This window comes from Meriones unguiculatus, chromosome 9, assembly GCF_030254825.1.
Source record: "Meriones unguiculatus strain TT.TT164.6M chromosome 9, Bangor_MerUng_6.1, whole genome shotgun sequence".
Taxonomy (NCBI): Eukaryota; Metazoa; Chordata; class Mammalia; order Rodentia; family Muridae; genus Meriones; species Meriones unguiculatus.
The window spans coordinates 2,318,348-2,338,685 of NC_083357.1; the positions used below are offsets into that span (position 1 = coordinate 2,318,348).

The 20,338-nt window shown below is 46.4% G+C and overlaps 1 long non-coding RNA gene across 1 annotated transcript; it reads right to left on the minus strand.

Annotated features, from left to right (window-relative positions):
* Window positions 1-788: 788 nt before the first annotated feature.
* On the minus strand, window positions 789-16,832 carry LOC132656405 (uncharacterized). Its single transcript, XR_009594144.1, has 3 exons — window positions 16,735-16,832; window positions 4,516-4,605; window positions 789-864 (listed from the first exon to the last, which is right to left on the minus strand). It is a non-coding gene; the product is annotated as an uncharacterized LOC132656405 (long non-coding RNA).
* Between the last annotated feature and the right edge of the window lie 3,506 nt (window positions 16,833-20,338).

Consider the following 20,338-nt stretch of genomic DNA (forward strand, 5'->3'; position numbering starts at 1 on the left):
AAAGAGGAGTGGGGATGAGGTTGGAAGGATACAAAGTGAATAAAGTGTAATTAATAAAGAATTAAAAAATTATATTTATCTTCTGTGTACGCATGTATGTATGTGATGGTGTGTGTGTTAGATAGATAGCTACTATAGTGTGTGTGTGTGATGGTGTGTGTGTGTGTGTGTTAGGTAGACAGCCACTGTAGTGTGTGTGCGCAGAGGCCACAGGATAACTTTCACAAGTTTGTTCTTTAGTGTGTGTGTGTGTGATGGTGTGTGATGCTGTGTGTGTGTTAAGTAGACAGCCACTGTAGTGTGTGTGCAGAGGCCACAGGATAACTTTCACAAGTTTGTTCTTTAGTGTGTGTGTGTGTGATGGTGTGTGATGCTGTGTGTGTGTTAAGTAGACAGCCACTGTAGTATGTGTGCAGAGGCCACAGGATAACTTTCACAAGTTTTTTCTTTCCTTCTATCAAATGTCTCAGGTTTTCCTCTTACAAACCGGAATCAATTTAAGGAATAGACAGATGACAAGATAAGCGCTTTAAGGATATTTGCCAAGCTGGCACACGCCTTTAATCCCAGCACTTGGGAGGCAGAGGCAGGTGGATCTCTGAGTTTGAGACCAGCCTGTTCTAAAGAGTTCCAGGACAGCCTAGGCTCCAGAGAAACAGCCTGTCTCTTAAACCGCAGAGCCACCTCTCCAGCTAGGAAAACCCTGTCTCAAACAAACAAAAACCAAAGGAGAAAGAAAAGAAAAAAAATAATATTTAATTTTTACAGCTAAAATTAGTTTTTTCTTTTGCCGATGCCATGGTTGAACCTAGGACCTAATAATTGCTGGTCTATCATCACCTTGCTGCTGAGCTGTGGCCCCACCTGTAACAACAACAACAACAAAATTAAACACAGAGTTTAACATAAGGTTGTGCTAAGTATGCCTCTGTTACTTCAATTTTAGAGTTCACCAAAACAATTTTTCTCATAGGTTGACTATGTGGAAAAAAATACTAGCTGCAAATATGAACTCACAGTGGTTGTGACAGCACACAGAAAGCCATGTGTAAACTCAGGCCGACCAAATCCCAGCATAGCCCCTGGGGGTGGGGGGAGAAGGGCAGAGAGAGGGAGAAGGAGAGAGAGAGGGAGAGAGAGAGAGGGAGAGAGAGGAAGAGAGAGGGAGGGAGAGAGAGAGGGAGGAAGAGAAGGAGGAAGAGAGGAGAGGGAGGAAGAGAAGGAGGAAGAGAGGAGAGGGAGGAAGACAGGAAGAGAGAGAGAGAGCCAGTTTTCTTTAAAAGTGTAGCCCCTTGGGCCGCTGAGATGGCTCAGTAGATTAAGGTTTTCCACCAAGCCTGACAACCTGAGTGTGATTCCCAGGAATCAAATGACACACACGCCAAAAAAATAAAGAAAAAAAAAAATTTTAAAGACTAGTTCCTGGTATGTGGAACCAGACTTCAGTGGAAGGCTTCACATCCAAGAATATATGGACAGGAAATTGGACTTGGTAATTTAAAAAAAAAGGAGGTGAAGTTGTATGGGTAAGAAGAGGGTGGATAATATGAAAGAGTGGAAGGGGATCAATATGATCAAAACACATTGGTTGTACAGAATTCTCAAAGAGCAAATAAAAAGAGCTAATATTATAGAATTAAGAAAAGAAGTGAAATGGAAGTAAACAGTAACTTAAATATATATGCATGATATATTTTATATATATAAATATACATATATATGTTGTTTCTTTAACATTTTAAAACTAAGCCAGGTGGTGGTGGCACATGCCTTTGATTGCAGCACTTGGGAGACAGAGGCTGATGGATCTTTGTGAGTTCAAGGCCAGCCTGGTCTACAGATTGAGTTCCAAGACAGCTGTCCTGTCTTAAAAAACAAAACCACCACCACAATAAAACCCTTTTTTTAAAAAACTAGAGTCATGGGCTGGAGAGATGGCTAAGAGCACTGGTGTACTTCCAGAAGACCTGGGTTCGATTCCCAGGATCCACATGACAGTTCACAACGGTCTGTAACTCCAGGTCCAGGGGATCCAACTAACCTGAACTTGAAGGAATAGGGTACCGAGTGGTGGGAGGACCGAGGATGAGAAATAAAGAAAACAGGGATCTGGAACCGGGAAATCTTGCCTGAGATGGTGACTTTTGTTTGTCTGTTTGAGTCAAGGCCTCACTATTCAGCTCTGGCTGGCTGTCCTGGAATGCTGACCTGTAGACCGGCTGACCTGCCGCCCGCCTCTGCCTCCTGGTGTGTGCCCAGCCAGAAGCTGTGGACGTTTCGCTAAGTCAGTTTACTGAGAAGCACAGCACCCATATACTATCTGCGAGGAGAGATTAGGTGAAGGCCAGCAGAAAACTCGACGGGACAATGTTGGCAAAGAGAAGACAGGATACTTCACTGATAACAGTTCTGCATGGGAAAGGCAGGGATCCCTGGAACTGAAACCTTAACCCCTCTGAGGCCAGGCCTCAATCCCAGATGGCCTTGCCAAATCTCCTGTGCAAGGACATAGAGCTAGGCTCTGTTATTCTTTCATCAGGGCCCCTGAGAAAGCCTGGGATTCATCAGGCTCCCAAGTATAGAAACCTTATCTACTTCTCCCCTTGAACATCTGTTTGTTTCCTTTTAAATTTTATTATTATTATTATTAGTTTTAGTTTTTATTTATTTATTTATTTTTGAGACAGGGTTTCTCTGTGTAGTGTTGGCTGTCTGGAATTCACTTTGTAGACCAGGCTGGCCTTGAACTCACAGAGATCCTCCTGCCTCTGCCTCCTGGAGTGCTGGGATTAAAGGTGTGCGCCACCACAGCCTGGTTCATTGTGAGATTTCTTTCTTCATGTGGGTGTGTATTTGGAAGGAGTTACCTCTCCTTACAGTCTTTTCTCTTCCTTCCTGGAAGCCATCCGCCCTCTCCCCGTCTCAATTAGTCACCTGTACTGGTTAGTTTTTATCAACTTGAGACAAACTAGTCCCAGGGAGAAGACGAAACCTCCCTTGAGGAATCGCGTGTCCATCAGACTGGCCCGTGGGCAAGTTTGTGCTCGGGGGAGGGGGTCATTTTCTTCTTTGCAAATCGATGGGGCAAGCCTTAGCCCACTGTTGCGGTGTCGCCCGCGGTGTGCGGCCCTGGGAGGTGTGAGAAGACAGGCTCGAGGGCAGTGAACAGCGCCCAATCATGGCCTCTGCTTCTGCTCAGACGCTAGGCCTGTGGGTGAGTTCTTACCCTGGCTTCCCCGTGGTGGAAATGGATCTATAGCCAACTAACCCCTTTTCCTCCCCCCAGTTACTCTTGGTCAGAAACCAAACCAGAACATCCCATTTCTACTTCCACTTTGTGTGTGTGTGTGCGAGCATGTGTGTGTGGGTGTGCACGAACTCGTGCTGCTTGCGTGTGGGTGTTGCCCAGTGAGTTTTATTAGAGTTGTTACAGGAACATTGACTCCTTACCAATATAATCTGGTTTTTTTGTTTTGTTTTGTTTTTATTTTTTAGCCAGAGACTCACTATGTAGTCGTGGCTAGCCTGGAATTTAATATGTAGGCCAGGCTAGCCTTGAACTCACAGAGATCTGCCTGCCTCGGTTTCCAGAGTGCTGGGATTAAAGGTGTGTACCACCTCGCCTAGCTATAATCTGGCTTTATTTATTGCTTGTTTGTTCATTATTTCTGTTTTCTTGAGACAGGCTTCCTGTGGGTAGTCCGGATAGTCTGGTTTCAAAACACTGCTTCTGCCAGAAGACCTGGGTTTGGTTTCCAGGAGGTCAGTTCAGTTTCCAGGGGATCCTCAACCCTTCAGCCTCTGAGGAAATCTGCACACATACAGTGCACCTAAACTCATAGGTATACAAACATACACATAAAATAGACAAATAAAAATTTTAAAGGCCACTTCTAGCCAGGTGGCTAGCTCATGCCTATCGTCACAGAACGTGGTAGTAGGAGACAAGAGAATTGCCACAGATTTAAGGTCAGCTGGGAATAGGGACAGTGAGATACTGTCTCAAAAACCAATCCCCTTTTGGGATGTGTGTGTGTGTAGCAGTCTATCTATCTATCTATCTATCTATCTATCTATCTATCTATCTATCTATTTTTGTTTTATCCAGGCAGGGTTTCTCTGTGTAGCCTTGTCTGTCCCGGACTCGATCTCTAGATCAGGCTGGCCTTGAACTCACAGAGATCCACTTGCCTCTGCCTCCCTGAGTGCTGGGATTGCAGGCATGCCCGGCTAATTTTTATTTTCGACTATGCTCAGACATCACTTTCTGAAATCAAGCTGACAAAGGCCTGCATTTGAGTCACTGCCTGCTGAGAGTGGGGAGTAGCTGCCATGAAGGAGGCAAGTCTTCTAAATTACCAACAGGGTTAGGTTAATCAGCTAAGGCAGCCACAGCACCCTGTGAGAGATGCAGGGGCTGATGGGTAGGACAGGGATTATCCTGGAAGGTGTTTCTGTCCTGGGATACTGGCTGGGGCTTCAGAGACTGGAAAAATAGGTTCAGAGCGTTTTTACCCCGTCTGAAGTATGAGTGAGGAATGAGCCAGTCTTCACAGGTGGGCAGGTCACATTCCAGAGCCACATTGAACAGGGATGTGAAGTGATCTGTGGACAGAGGAAAGACTTTAGAGGTGAGAAGTGGGAGAGGGAAAAGCAAGAGTAACCCTCCAGGGCACAGGGGCCTGAGGAGGAGAGGGGAGATGGGCCTGAGAGGTCTCAACCACAGTGCAGATTGGGAAGGGGGTTTGAGAGGCTGCAGTTCTATGTCTGCAGAGATGGCACAGCCTAGTGTGTGGAAACAAGCTGATGATTTCCTCATCCCACCCTGTAGGCTGTGAGAGATAGGGAGGAGGATTTTCCAATAAGGTTGGCATGGCTCCCGAAAGCTCTTAGAATAATGACAGGTCTAACTGCTGAGGTAAAAAAGATTAAACAACTCATGTAAGGCCGTTGGCAATTGAAGGTGGAAATAATAATAGCCTTAGACATAGCGACAGAAGCAAACCAGATAGCAGTTGTGTACTTGTTTCAGGAATGGGAGAGGAGAAAAGAAGGCAGGGAGAGAATGTTCTAGAGACTTCAAGTCTAGAGGAATCTGAGAAAAAGATTGCTGAAGTCACTCTCCGGGGCCTTGTCAACCCAGGCTGGTTCTTCTAAAACCGCCTGCAACTCTGGGAACTCCTGTCCGCATCTCAACCAGTCTCAGTGGATCCCATCTTAGGCTGGGCCCTAACTGGCCTAGACAATGGTTTTGTCTCTGTCAGCCTTCTGTTCTGGTTCTCACATTGGCCCACTTCTCCCAGCTCTTTCTCATGGTGCAGACATCAGCATTTTCCCAAGAACCCACATGCCTCAGTCACATTGACTAATCTTCCTTCTCTCTGAACCTCACATCCAACAAGGGCCCCAACCTACGTAGTCTCTCATGCCCACCCCTCCTTTCCCTCTCTGCAGCTTCACGATTGAGCCCTCAGCCTCCTCTACACCCTCTTTCACCCTTTTCCAATTAAATCTCCCTTAAGCAAGAGTTTTCACATTTTCTTTACTATGATCCACAATAAGAAACAGACTATAAACCAGGTAATGGTGGCACACGCCCTTAATGCCAACACTAGAGAGGCAGAGTCAGGCAGATCTCTGAGCCTGAGGCCAGCCTGGTCTATAGAAAAAGTTCTAGGACAACCAGAGCTATACAGAAAAATCTTGTTTTGGAAAAACAATGAAAAAGAAATAGACCATATTTTACTTCATAATCCAGCACACACACAAACAAACAAAAAACTATGTACAGAAATACTGTACTCTGATACTTAGAAATTTGTGGCTTTCCTGGTTTCCTGGCTGGGTTTTTGTGAACTTGACACAAGCTGTAGATCATTTCTTGGTTGGTGATTGATGTGGAAGGGCCTTGCCCACTGTGGGGGGTGTTACCCCTAGGCAGGTGATCCTGGGTGTGTATGAAAGCAGACTGAACTAGCCATGGAAAGCAAGCCAATAAGCAGCTCCTCTCCATCCATGTCATCTGTCTACTTCAGCTCCTGCCTCCAAGTTTCTACCCTGAGTCCCTGCCATGGCTTTCCTCAAGGCTCTGTGACGTGGCTATGTAAGCCAAATAAACTCTTTCCTCCCCAGTTGGCTTTTGGTCATGATCTATATCATAGCAATAGAGAAGTAATGAAGACAAAGATCTGCTCAGTTAGTTTTGCAACCTACATGGGTCAGAGGCCACAACCTGCAGACGCCACCTCCAAACAGCCCTGATGGCTTTGTGGCTCCCGTGAAGGCTGCAGCCGTCCCTGCCTCCCAAGACTTCAGTTCACGTCCTTTCACCCAGCAGCACAGGGTAACCCCGTTTTCTCTCCCTGCCACGGGCTATGCCTTCCAGCCTCTTTGTACTCTATTGGCCTGGTAGAAAGTATAGACTGTGAATGGTCCTCCCCCGAGTGACCAGTGAGATGGCTCTGTGGGTGAGAGTGCTTGCCACACAAGCCTGACAACCTGAGTCTGTTACCCAGCTCCAGCATGTTCTCTGACCTCCATGTTTTCATTGTGACACCCATGATCCCACACTTGCACGTATCATATACGCGCTATAATAATAAAACAATTTTTATTTTGGTTTTTTGAGACAGGGTTTCTCTGTGTAGTCTTGGCTGTTCAGGACTCACTTTGTTGACCAGGCTGGCCTTGAACTCACAGAGATCTGCCTGCCTCTGCCTCCCCAAGCACTGGGATTACAGGTGTGCACCACAGTGCCCGGCTTAAAACAATTCTTTTTAATTATAAAATTATTTCCTGAAAGCTAGGGATAGACCAAATGGTTCACTTATTTTCCTTTACCTGTAAGGTAAAGGAAATCTAAAATGGCAATGCCCAATAGCCAAATGTAGCTCTGCTCTCTGCACCTCCATGCCTCTGTCTTTACCCATCATCTTCCTCCCTCTTCTTTACCTGTGTGAAAACCCCATCAAGGGTGCGGGGAGGTAAGGGGAGACTTGGGAATGGAACATGGTTGATTTGCTGAGGCTGCTGTGTTTCCCTCAGCAGAGGGAGGATGCTGAAGGTGGCTCCAAGCCAGCTCCTCAGGCTGCTTCACATTAATGCAGAGGCTACAGGGGACAGATGGTTTCTAAACAGGAATGACCATTGAAAATGAGGCCAAGGAGAAAGACTGGTTGGCCCAGAGAAGAAGACAGCAGAGGTTTTTTTCAATAGAAAAAAAGACATCTAATTGGTATTATTAGCACAGGATAGACCAGGGACAGATCCTAGATAGAAAGAGGAAAGCAGTGTTGGTAGCTCAGATTAGGCTACAGAGGAGCATCCTGGAGGGCAGATGTGGAGGAGAATGCAGCATGGAGTAATGGGCCACACTGAGGGGAAACTAGAAAGCTGCCTGGCCCCTGAACCTCTGCAAGCAAGTATACAGACACAGCTGAGGGAGCAGAGAGCCAGAGAGGAGAGAGACAGACAGACAGAGAGAGACAGAGGCACAGAGAGACAGAGAGAAATTAACCCCACATCCTCTCTAGAAGTGGGACTCTGAGCTCTGGCGTCTTTCCTGCCCCAGGGTAGTGCCACGTGGGTCCGGGGCACCAAGTTCAGGTCGGCAAGCTTGGTAGCAGGCACCTTTGCCTGCTGAGCCTTCTCACTGACACTGTCAGCCTCGTCTTAATTATGAAGACCACCAACAAGGAAGGGCTGCGGCCATCACGGTCGTGGTAGCAGAGGTTCCTATTTGCTTGTTTGTTTGGCAAACAGCTGTACAGTTTTGCTTTCCCACAGGCTAGTAGCAAAGGAAAAAACATTAAACATTTTTTTTTTTTTAAGACACAGGGAGTAAAAATAAAACAAGTGGAAGGAACTCTTTTTCCCCTTCAGGTTTGATTACATTTACTTTGAGAAAGCCTGTGTCTGGGCAGACTTACCTCAAGCTGCTTCTGTTTAGGGGTGGGGTGGGGGGGATTCTCAAAAAGAGGGCTGGTTACTTCCACTTGTCTTGTGTTCCCTGATGAAGGAAGAGAAAACTACAAGGGGGTGGACAATGGCTCTCACTACCTGCCGTGGGAATTGTCCATCATGGCTTCTCATGTGTATTGTCTACAGAAATGAGTGCAGACTGTGGGCTAGCCCTGAGTAATCTGGCCTTGATGAGGCTACCACTTTCTGCGTCTAAACCTCCCACAAGCCTATAGGTCACCAGCCCCAAAACTGACTTTTCCACCTCCTCACTTTTGAGAACATCCACATCAGAACGCCTGCGTGTCTGAGGAAGAAGGCGCTGAGCCGGGCATGGCAGCCCACGCCTGCAACCCAGCGCTTGGGAGGCTGGGGCGGGATGGCATATTTGAGAGCAGGCTGGGCTGCACAGCAAGTCCGTGTCTCAACAAGCCAAACTGTCAAGCAGCCTCTTCAACCGCTTTATTTAGCACTCCATGCCTGGCATTTTGCTAGAGACTGGGGATAAAGCCACCAAAGGATGATGGTCTGAGCAGGTTCCAGGAACCTCTCCAGTAAGGGCCTACTCATTTGGAGGAGAAAGCCTCCTTGCTCCTCCTTCATACCTTCTGACTCCTATCTTGGGTTCCGGGTTCCTGTTCCCCATTCCATCTCTCACTTCAGCCTTGTCCTTCCTGCATGAGTCAGCACCATGCTCTGGCCTTCCTCCCAGTTTTTGTTCATTCGTTTGTATTGTTTCTTTGTTCTTTGCTTTACCTTCCTTGTCTCGTCAGCCACCAAACTGTGCAGGTGGCAGCCATGGGCACCAGAGTCCTGAAAATGCTATTGGTGGTTAGGATGCTTAAACTGGACAGCTATGGCAGACTTGCCACTGTTCTTGCCTTCCACCTAAGAGACGGCACCGTGAGTACCTCCGTCTGGATTCTCCCTGTATCTGACATCACTTTCTCCATTCTCCTTCTGTGGCTTATGGGTCCAGCCTCCACCTTCCTCTGTCCTCTACCCGTTCTGGGAGATGACAGTCATCTTGAAGACCTCAGTGACATTCTCCCTTTGTTCCAGCTTGAGTCTCCCCTAACCTTAGACCCTTCTTTTCTTTTTTTAATATCTTTTTCATTTTAATTTTTATTAATTACATTTTATTCACTTTGTATCCTCCCAACCTCATCCCCACTCCTCCTTCTCCACGAGTGCCCCTCCCCAAGTCCTCTGATAGGGGGGTCCTCCTCCCCTTCCTTCTGATCCTAGTCTATCAGGTCTCTTCAGGACTGGATGCATTGTCTTCCTCTGTGGCCTGGTAAGGCTGCTCAACCCTCAGGGGGAGGTTCTCAAAGAGCAGGCCACTGAGTTCATGTCAGAGACCATCCCTGCTCCCATTACTATGGAACCCACTTGGACACTGAACTGCCATGGGCTACATCTGTGCAGGGGTTCTAGGTTATCTCCATGAATGGTCCTTGGCTGGAGTATCAGTCTCAGAAAAGACCCCTGGGCCCATATTTTTTAGTTCTGTTGCTCTCCTTGTGGAGTTCCTGTCTCTCCAGGTCTTTCTATCTCCCCCTTCTTTCATAAGTTTCCCTGCACTCTGCCCAAAGGTTGACCATAAGTCTCAGCATCTGCTCTGATACCCTGCAGGGTAGAGCCTTTCAGAGGCCCTCTGTGGCAGACTCCTGTCCTATTCCCTGTTTTCTCCTTCTTCTGATGTCCATCCTCTTTGACTTTCTGGGTGGAGATTGAGCATCTTAGCCAGAGTCCTCCTTCCTGATTAGCTAGCTTCTTTAGGTATACAGATTTTAGTACGTTTATCCTATATTATATATCTAATATCCACTTATGAGTGAGTATATACCCTGTGTGTCTTTCTGCTTCTGGGATAACTCACTCTGGATGATCTTTTCCAGTTCCCACCATTTGCCTGCAAATTTCATAATTTCCTTGTTTTTTATTGCTGAGTAATATTCCATTGTGTAGACATACCACAATTTCTGTATCCATTGTTCAACTGAGGGACATCTGGGTTGTTTCCAGCTTCTGGCTATTACAAATAAAGCTGCTACAAACATGGTTGAACAAATGTCCTTATTGTGTACTTGAGCATCTTTTGGATATATGCCTAGGAGTGGTATAGCTGGACCTGGAGAAAGCGCTATTCCTAATTGTCTGAGAAAGAGCCAGATTGACTTCCATAGTGGTTGTACAAGTTTACATTCCCACCAGCAATGGAGGAGGGGTCCCTTTCTCCACATCCTCTCCAGCATGTTTTGTCACTTGGGTTTTTGATCTTAGCCATTCTGATGGGTGTAAGGTGAAATCTCAGGGTTGTTTTGATTTGCATTTCCCTGATGACTAAAGTCGTTGAGCACTTCTTTAAGTGTTTTTCGGCCATTCAATATTCTTCTATTGAGAATTCTGTTTAGCTCTGTACCACATTTTTAAATTGGATTACCTGATTTGTTGCTGTTTAACTTCTTGAGTTCTTTATATATACTGGATATTAGCCCTCTGTTAAATATAGGGTTCTTAAAGATCCTTTTCCAGTCTGTAGGCTGTCATTTTCTTCTGACAACAGTGTCTTCTGCTTTACAGAAGCTTTTCAGTTTCATGAGGTCCCATTTATTGATTGCTGCTCTTAGAACCTGTGCTGTTGATGTTCTGCTCAGGAAGTTGTCTCATGTGTCAACAAGTTCAAGGCTCTTCCCCACTTTTTCTTCTAACAGGTTCAGTGTGTCTGGTTTTATATTGAGGTCTTTGATCCACTTGGACTTTAGTTTTGTGCAGGGTGATAAGTATGGATCTATTTGCATTTTTCTACATGAAGACATCCAGGTAGACCAGCACCATTTGTTGAAGATGCTATCTTTTTTTCCATTGAATGGTTTTGGCATCTTTGTAAAAAATCAGGTGTCCATAAGTGTGTGGATTGATTTCAGGGTCTTCTATTTGATTCCATTGATCTACCAGTTGGTTTTTATGCCAGTACCATGCAGTTTTATTACTGTTGCTCTATAGTACAGCTTAAGATCAGGGATGGAGATACCGCCAGAAGATCTTTTATTGAGAGGATTATTTTAGCAATTCTGGGTTTCTTGTTATTCCATATGAAGTTGGGAATTTTTCTTTCAAGGTCTGTAAAAGAATTGTTGGTAATTTGATGGGAATTGCATTGAATCTGTAGATTGCTTTTGGTAAGATGGCCATTTTTACTGTGTTAATCCTGCCAAGCCATGAGCATCTTCTGATATCTTCTTCTTTCTTCAGAGACTGGAAATTTTTTTCATATAAGTCTTTGACTTGCTTGGTTAGGTTCACATCAAAGTACTTTATGTCCTTTGTGGCTATTGTGAAGGGTGTTGCTTCCCTAATTTCTTTCTCAGCCCTTTTGTCTTTTGTATATAGGAGGGCTACTGATTTTTTTGAGTTAATTTTGAATCCAGCCACTTGGCTGAGGGTGTTTATCAGCTGTAGGAGTTCCCTGGTAGAATTTTTGGGGTTACTCAGGTATACTATCATATCATCTGCCAATAGTAATACTTTGACTTCTTCCTTTCCAATTTGTATCCCCTTGATCTCCTTTAATTGTCTTATTGCTCTAGCAAGGACTTCAAGAACTATGTTGAAGAGATATGAAGAGAGTTAGACCCTTGTTTTCTCTTCAGTTTTTCTTGTTGGGCATGCTGTTGAAGATGCTCTGTGGAAATGAAGAATCAAAACTACGGTTTTCCTTCACAGCTCACTCCTCTCACTGCAATCGACAGCACCCGGGACCAGGGTCAGAAGCCTCTGTGATATCCACGGCTACACACACTGTTCCCTCTCATTCAGGCCTTCTTTCTGCCACTGAGATCTGTTAGGTTGACTTTGAGCTATCTGTCCCAATGAGGGATGGTGAATAGGTTTCATCTAATGTGTCACTTGGGCTTGAGTCATCTGTTAAGGATTTGGAAGCAGCATTTGACCTCTAGGAAAACAGTGCTATGGCCAGTTGTGCCCAACAGCAGAATTCATGTCATGTTTCCTAGTCAGCCCTGCACCTTCTCTGGTGAGCAAACAGAGCTTAGCCCTTCCTGTTGAAGGTTGCTATTGCCCTGGGCTCTCTCTGAGAACAGGGCCCCTTAATGAACACTCCCACTTGTTCACCACAGATATGCTGCTCCAGCCCTGCATGCACAGGTCTATCAAATAGGACTACAAATCAAATGCTTATAATGGTAGGTCATAAAGAAGTGTATTTTAAACAATCCTTAGGTGTGTGTAGCAGCTGATCCTTTATTAAAGGGGAAAGAAATTACCGAGGAAACATGGAGGAGATGGGTGTATGCTTGTTTGTTTTCACATGAAATTAAAATCTTGGATGAATATTTGATACTGCAAGATGTAGAGACACTTCAGTATTCAAAGCTGATCAATATTTTGCTTTATAAATAGTCAGTGCTGAGAATGTTGCCTTGCATAATTATAAAATGGCAGAAGTATGTTCACAGCTATTTCAGATATGGTTAAAATTCTATTCTAATCACAAACCAAAATCATCTAACAATTTAAAATTTATTATTATTTTATGTGTGTGTGTCATGTGTGTGCTTGGTGCCCGGGGAGGCCAGAAGAGCACCTGAAGTGACAGACTGTTGTGAGCCACAGTGGGGTGCTGACAACCAATTCCAAGTCCTCTGGAAGAGCAGTCAGTGTTCTTCAATGCTGATCCATCCCTCCAGCCCTAACCAAACAAAAAAAACCAAAACAAACAAACAAACAAACCAAAACCGGGGAATTTAAGTAAGCAGCTCAAATGTTTGACTTTAACATTCTGATGCAACAGAAATCCTTACCACACTGTCGCAGTTTATGGATGGAAACTTCAGTGTGTTCTCTGGGGCTGGCCCCATAAGTCACTTTCAACTTTAATGGCTTTTTGCTTTTGTTTTTTGGATACAGGGTTTCTCTGTGTAGCCTTGGCTGTCCTGTGCTCTCTTTGTACGCCAGGCTGGCCTCACAGACATCTGCCTGCCCCTGCCTCCAGAGTGCTTCGATTAAAGATGTGCACTACCAAGCCTGACAACTTTAATAGCTTAGTATTTAGGGACCCTGGGGCCACCATCCACACCCTGGTAGAGCAGGGCTTCATCCTTCCTGCTTTTCTTTGTTTTTGAGACAGGGTTGTAAGTAGCCCAGGCTAACCTCAAATTCAATATGTAGGCAAGTCTGGCCTTAAACTTTTTGTTTTGTTTTGTTTTTTGAGACAGGGTTTCTCTGTGTAGCCCTGACTGTTTTTGAAACTTGCTCTGTAGACCAGGCTTGCCTCTGACCAAGAGATCTGCCTGCCTCTGCCTCCTAAGTGCTGAGATTAAAGGCGTGCACCATCACTGCCCCCACCCCCAAAATAAGAGTGTAAGGTACACTGTGTGTGTTCAGAACAACCAAGGCAGCACTGAGGACCTGTGAAACAACGTGGGTGATGACTGCCGAGACACCTCAGGTTTAGGTGTCTAAATCAAGCACACCTGTTTGATTTGGAATTAATTGTTGGTGGTTGCATGTCAGGAAACCTTTCACTGTCACCACACTCTTCACAAGCTCCACCTTAAGTGATATGATCCACAGTTTAAGAAGCAGAATCTTGGAGTGCTAGACGCATTCCAAAAATTCCAAGTGTTCCCAGAGTAGCAGAGCCCTCTACCTTCTGACTCTGCCCCTCCACCGGTCAGCCCTTGCGTTATCCCTCTAAAACAGTGGTGCTCCACCTGTGTGTCACGACCCCTTTGGGGCTCCAACACACTGTTCAGGAGGGCCACCTAAGATCATCTGCACGTTAGATACGTTCATTATGATTCATCACCGTAGCAAAAATTAGACTTATGAAGTAGCAAAAAAGTAATTTTAAGGTTGTGGGTCACCATGACACAAGGAACTGTTTTAAAGGTTCTCAGTATGAGGAGGGCAGAAAACTACTGCCCTGAAGAAAACCCCTCATAAAGGACATTCACTATCTGACCTGCCCACACGGTCGTGTAGTTCAGTGGCTCATGGTCTTCCTGCCTGATTCAACCCCTAAGTCAGCGCTTACTACCTGCGTGACCCCAATCAAGGTGTTTAATTCCCTGAGCCTCAAACAACTGAAAATATTTATTACTATATGGGTGGTTTTGAAGATTGCAAGGGTGGAAGGACAGGAAATGCCTAGCTTAGCCCCTGCCATGTAATAAACCCAAGAGCAATGTTCATTCCTATTGCTACTACACCTAGCAACCTGCTCATGCTGGGCTTTGGTTGGGCGTTCCACTGGCCCTGCCCCACCCTTCTCCACTCCCAGCAGGAGGAAACTGTTCCTTGCTCTGAACACAAACAGCATGTATCATGTTCTTCCACTGCAGCAGGTACCCGGCATGCAGTAGAATCTGTGTGTGCATGAGACCCAATGTTTGGGTGCTCCTTAGGGGCAGGCATCTGTTTTTCTACCTGTGTGTCATCTGCTTCCACTGAGCTTCCGGAGGACAGTAGCCCTGATTGGGAATGATGGTGTGATAAGGAATGAATGAGCTGGTGGCAGAGGCGAAATGACCACTGGGTAATAATAGTGGTCAGAGTTGAAGTTATTTGTCTCCTTTGCAGGTGCCTCTTTGCTTCCTTCGAAGTTCTGTCTTGACCTCACACACATCTCCAGGAATCACCTGGAAGTTCTGTCTTGACCTCACACATCTCCAGGGATCACCTGGAAGTTCTGTCTTGACCTCACACACATCTCCAGGAATCACCTGGAAGTTCTGTCTTGACCTCACACATCTCCAGGAATCACCTGGAAGTTCTGTCTTGACCTCACACATCTCCAGGGATCACCTGGAAGTTCTGTCTTGACCTCACACACATCTCCAGGAATCACCTGGAAGTTCTGTCTTGACCTCACACATCTCCAGGGATCACCTGGAAGTTCTGTCTTGACCTCACACATCTCCAGGAATCACCTGGAAGTTCTGTCTTGACCTCACACACATCTCCAGGAATCACCTGGAAGTTCTGTCTTGACCTCACACATCTCCAGGGATCACCTGGAAGTTCTGTCTTGACCTCACACATCTCCAGGAATCACCTGACTAGCTTGGACTCACACATCTCCAGGGATCACCTGACTAGCTTGGACTCACACATCTCCAGGAATCACCTGACTAGCTTGGACTCACACATCTCCAGGGATCACCTGACTAGCTTGGACTCACACATCTCCAGGGATCACCTGACTAGCTTGGACTCACACATCTCCAGGGATCACCTGGAAGTTCTGTCTTGACCTCACACATCTCCAGGGATCACCTGGAAGTTCTGTCTTGACCTCACACATCTCCAGGGATCACCTGACTAGCTTGGACTCACTTGCACCCAGGAAGAGATTTGTGACTGTCAGTGCTCTAATGCTCATTCTCATCACCATAAACTTAGATTGCACCTTTCATGGCCTAATTTCTTTGACCGCTCCAGTTTCATGCTAGGTAAAGCACAAACAGGAGCTCCCCTCTCTACTCTGGGACTCTTGGCGCTCCCCCATTTCTTTCTGAGACAAGATCTCACTACACAGTTCTGGCTGGCCTAGAACTCCAGGCTCACCTGTCTCTGCCTCTAAAGTGCTGGAATTAAAGACATCCACCACCATGCCCAGCTTGGCATTAATTCTTGTTAAGACCACGGGCGAGTAGCTCTGAGGTCTTCACGATTGTGAATATCATTGCTGTGAGTGGTGACAAGGGTTTTGGAGAGCTTCGGGTTACAATGAGCTGAGAGGAATTAGCCTCCTCTGAAATCTACCGGAGTTTGCTGCTTGAGCTAATGATGTGCCAGTCTGGCATTCCAGTGTGCTCTTACGGGACCGCCACAGTGTACAGAAAATGCCCAGGCGAAGCTACACTTTTTTGGATTCCTGGGAAGTTTGGCCACCTTGATTCCTACCCCTGTGGTTTCACAGCCCAAGACAGGCCCTTCAAAAGCACAGTGGGTAAGAGTACTTACTGAGCAAGCCTGAGAACCTGAGTTCAGATCTTAGTGCCCACATAAAAAGCCAGGTGGGCCAGGAGCACCTCTGGCCCCGTGCTTTTGAGGGGCAAAGGTGAGAGAATCACCGGGGCCTAGCTCCAGGCTCACGGAGAGAGCCTGCCTCAAAGGAATGGGGCCGAGGGGCAGAACAGCCTCTTCCTTCTTACATGCATGCACACAGGCGCACAGCCCCTCCTACACAACAAAACAGCAGAAACAAAGGAAGTAGGATGACAGTCAGCCATTGGTGGCATATGCCTGTGGTCCCAGTACCAGGAGGTAGAGTTGGGAGAATCAAGATATTCTTGAGTATATATGTAGTTCACAACCAGCCCCAACTACCTGAGGTGGCCCTGTTTCAAACAAATGGATAAAATGGAGGCAAATCCTCCATGTTTTCTGCCGAAATCAGTTCTCCCCAACTTGCTGCAAAGATTTTGATGGTTGCTGGCTGGGAAAAGCACGGAGAATATGCCTATTAGGGTTCCAACATGCAGATTTGTAGCCTGTCCGTCCCGTTTTCCACACCCTGCCACAGCCCTGGCAAGCCCCACGGTTCTGTTTGCAGTGTGAGCACTTTTATGTCGGGGAAGTGATTCTTATCAGTAGTGTCACAGGTGCCCACCCTCCAGCTGCCCCACCTGCCCCACCAGCTGCCCCACATGTCCACCAACAGTGCCACATGTCACCAGCGGCCCCACCAGCTGTGTCACACGTCTCATCAGCTGCCCCACAAGTCCCATCAGCTGCCCCACATACCCCGCCAGCTTCCTTCCTTCTCCATTTGCTCTGAACAGCACTCAGTCCGAGAGAGGGGTTTTCTTACTGTTTTGTCTTTAGAGACAAGTCTTGCCTGGAGCTCACTGTGTAAACTCATTAGCCTCAAACTCACATCAATCCTCCTGCCGCAGGTTCCCAAATATGGGTTTACAGGCACAAGACACTACTCTTGGCTGTCATTTTGACTCTCAGTTTTTTTAGCCTGGGAGGAACAACTTATTGAGCAAGCCTATGTGTTCCTGGGGGTTAAGAAGAGCATGACTGGGGAGTAGAGGAAAGGGCTGAGTTGCTGAAGGGCAAACAGGAAGTGTGACAACAGTGCTGGAGCCTGCAGCAATGGGACAGGAGAACTGATGAAAAAGGGTCAGGGAAGAAAGTGGAGGGTCTGTGAGAGCTCACAGGTGCTGGGATTAAAGGCGTGCCCCACCATGACCGGCTCTTCTTCTGTAATGGAGTATCCTTTTGTGTTCTTTGACAGTTTCATACATGTGAAAGTAAGTTTCTTCTGAGGCCTCTCCCAGGTGGATCTCTATGAGTTTATGGCCAGCCAGGTATATGTAGGGGGTTGTAGGCCAGCCAGGGGTACACAGCGAGACCCTGTCTCAAAAAGAAAGAGGAGGAGGAAGAAAGGAGGAGGAATTAACTCACTGTTTTGGGACTTCTGGACTTTCTTCTTTTTTTTTTTGCAAGTAAGTGTCTGTCGGCGAAGCCACCAGCTACAGTACTCCACAACAGCAGCCATAGCAAACTTTTTTCTTTCTTTCCGCTGCCTTATTTTTTTGTCTAGTCACAGGGGTAGCCGGCATGTGTCAAATGCTTAGCCCTGAAAGTGGCCTCTGTAAGGGGCAGCCACAGGGGTCAGGTGTGTTGAGCTGATGTGCATACCGAGGCCCCGAGCTCTCTGGAGACGCTGTGGAAGGAGTGGAGTTTCTGGTAGCTAGTGCTAAAGGCCAGCTTTGGTTTGGCTTGTGGCAGAAAAAGGAGAGAGGTGACTAGCGCTAAGGCTGGCAGAAAGAGGAGCTTTCCACCTTTGACAGCACCTGGGACACCTCTGCTTCCCTCATTCTGTCGGCTTCTCTCCACGCTGCTGGCTGAGGCTACCAAAGCAGTAAGGGAGCTTGGGCTGCTGCCTGGCCAGGGAGGCTGTGTAAATCACATTTGGGATGTTGCTGCCACTGAGCCCGCTTTATGTGTTGCCTAGGTTTTGACAAACTTGTCTCTTGAGTTACAAGGAGCGGGTTTGGAAAACGGCTGGAGCATAGGTTGGGTAGCTGCTAAGCACACTGAAAATGAAGGACCAGCGGCAGACAGCTGAGATGTTAGCTGCAGATGGCAACAGTCCTTTGGCTCCAGAACTGTAAAGTGTTCTGTCTTCAAGGCACAAATTATGTCCCCCTGACACCTAGGCTCACCTTCTGTCCCTAAGGTTCCAGAAGCCAACTATGAGCATCACATACACCAAATGTCCCCAGGTCAGCTTTTCTTGTCATCTGTCACCTGGACATAGTGACAGGATTCTGACATGGGCAGAATTGGAAAATTTGCTGTGGAAAGATCTGCTTTCCCTTTCCCTGGTTGTTCTAACAGTCTGTTCTTCCTGAGAGTTCTACCCATGTGTTTTTGTTTGTATTTCCCCAGGGCTTCACGCTTTGTGGGGCATCCTTCCTAATTTGGCACAGTGTAGCTAGTTTCTCGGAAATTTCTCCTCCTGGCTTTAGTTCATATTTCTTCACACTTTGCTTTTTTTTTTTTTTTTAAACAGTGTTTCTATGTGTGGTCTTGGTTGTCCTGGACTCACTTGGTAGATCAGGCTGGCCTCGAACTCACAGAGATCCGCCTGAGGCGTGTTCCACCACGCCCAGCCATGCTAACTTTTTATTACATTTAGTCATCTGTGTGTGGGAGGACATTGCGTGCGATGTGCATTGAGTGGAGGTCAGAGGGCAGCTTACAGGAGTCAGTTTTCTCCTGCCGTGTGGGCCCGGAGGTTCCAACTCAGGTCGTCAGGCCTGGTATGAGACACCTTTACCTGCCAAGCCATCTTTACGTTGATTTTAGATTTTAACATGATTTTAGATGTCCATGATTTTCTTCTTCTACTTCTGGCCTTCCTCCCCAAGTCTAATTTTCCTATTTAAAAAGCGACTGGTTCTTTTCCAGTCTCTCCCTCTCTCTCTCTCTCTCTCTCTCTCTCTCTCTCTCTCTCTCTCTCTCTCTCAGGGATTTCTTTCCTTTGCTTTATTTTTTTCTCTTTCCTGAAGTTCCCTCCTTCAGATACCTTCCCGACCTCCCACCAGCTTTCTTCAAGTTCCTCCTTCCACTGTGGGTAGGAAGCTGTTCTGAGGCCTTTGCATGACTTTGTGTCCATTTGTTTATTAAGTGAGAGAGTCCTCAGACCTCTATAACAGAAACCAGGTGGCCTGTCGCTGAGGGACAAGGTTGGGCTTGTTCCTTATTTCAAACAGCACGCTCATCAGATCTAGAAGTCATTCAGTGATAGTTTATGAGACTGCCCTTTACGTTTATTTTGAAAGAGTTTATATAGGCGTTGGGCCGGGTTCTAAAGTCATTTACTGTACACATATAGATTATAAACTCCGGGCACTCCTTGATATAGTAAGGCCCTTTTTGCTAACTTTATTTGGCATGAAATTGGCAGAGAGTGTCCTCTACAGTGGGGCAGTGAAGAAATAAGTCTGATCTCATGATTCAGGCCAGCATAAGCAAGCCTTCTCAGTAACAAAGATACAAGTTTTATCTTTCCCTAAAAATGACCAAAGATTACCCCAAGAGCTAGAGTGTGACTCATCTCTTATCTCCATAGCAACCTATTTGGCTGTCCACTTCCAGCAGCCTTTAGAGAGCGTTCTTGTGACTCAACGTTTTATGGCTCCAAGTGTTTTCCTGAGAGACAAAAGACATCCCGTTGCCCCATCCTGTCCGATGCCCCCAAGCTAATCAGCTCCAGATGACTCATTCAAACAAACTGGTTGCCAGGCTACCTGTGTAGAGGAGAGTTGATGGTGTCTGAGTCCTTCTCCAGCCACCCAGTGACTTCCTGGTGTGAGCTTAGAGGGGACACAGCAATGGATGCGTGAGCAGCAGCATGCCCTGAAGAGCTTGTAAATCTACCCGAGGGAACACAGCAGGCCTGCTGGCCGAGTGCTGTGTGCTCATTTCCCCGCGGTTGTGGGAAACTGGCTGAGATCGTTCATTAATACACTCGTGACTGATTAGTTTTAGAGACTGCAGGAATTCTGGAGAGCCAGGTGACATCTGGGCTGCTCCATGGTTTATGTAAGCCAGCGTCTACAGTGATTGATTGGGTTTTTTGTTTCATTTGTTTGCTTGTTTTTGAGACAGGGTCTTACTGTGTATCGCTGATGGCCTCAAATTCCTATACAGATCAAGGTGGCCTTGAAATACCTGCCTCAGAATCCTAAGTGCTGAGTTTAAAGACATGAGCATACCTATTTACAGTGATTTAAAAGAATACCTTTACTTATTTCTAAAATTTTATTTGCCTGTTTTAGCATTTTAAAATACACTTTTTGCATGTATGCATGTGAGCATGTGTGTGTAG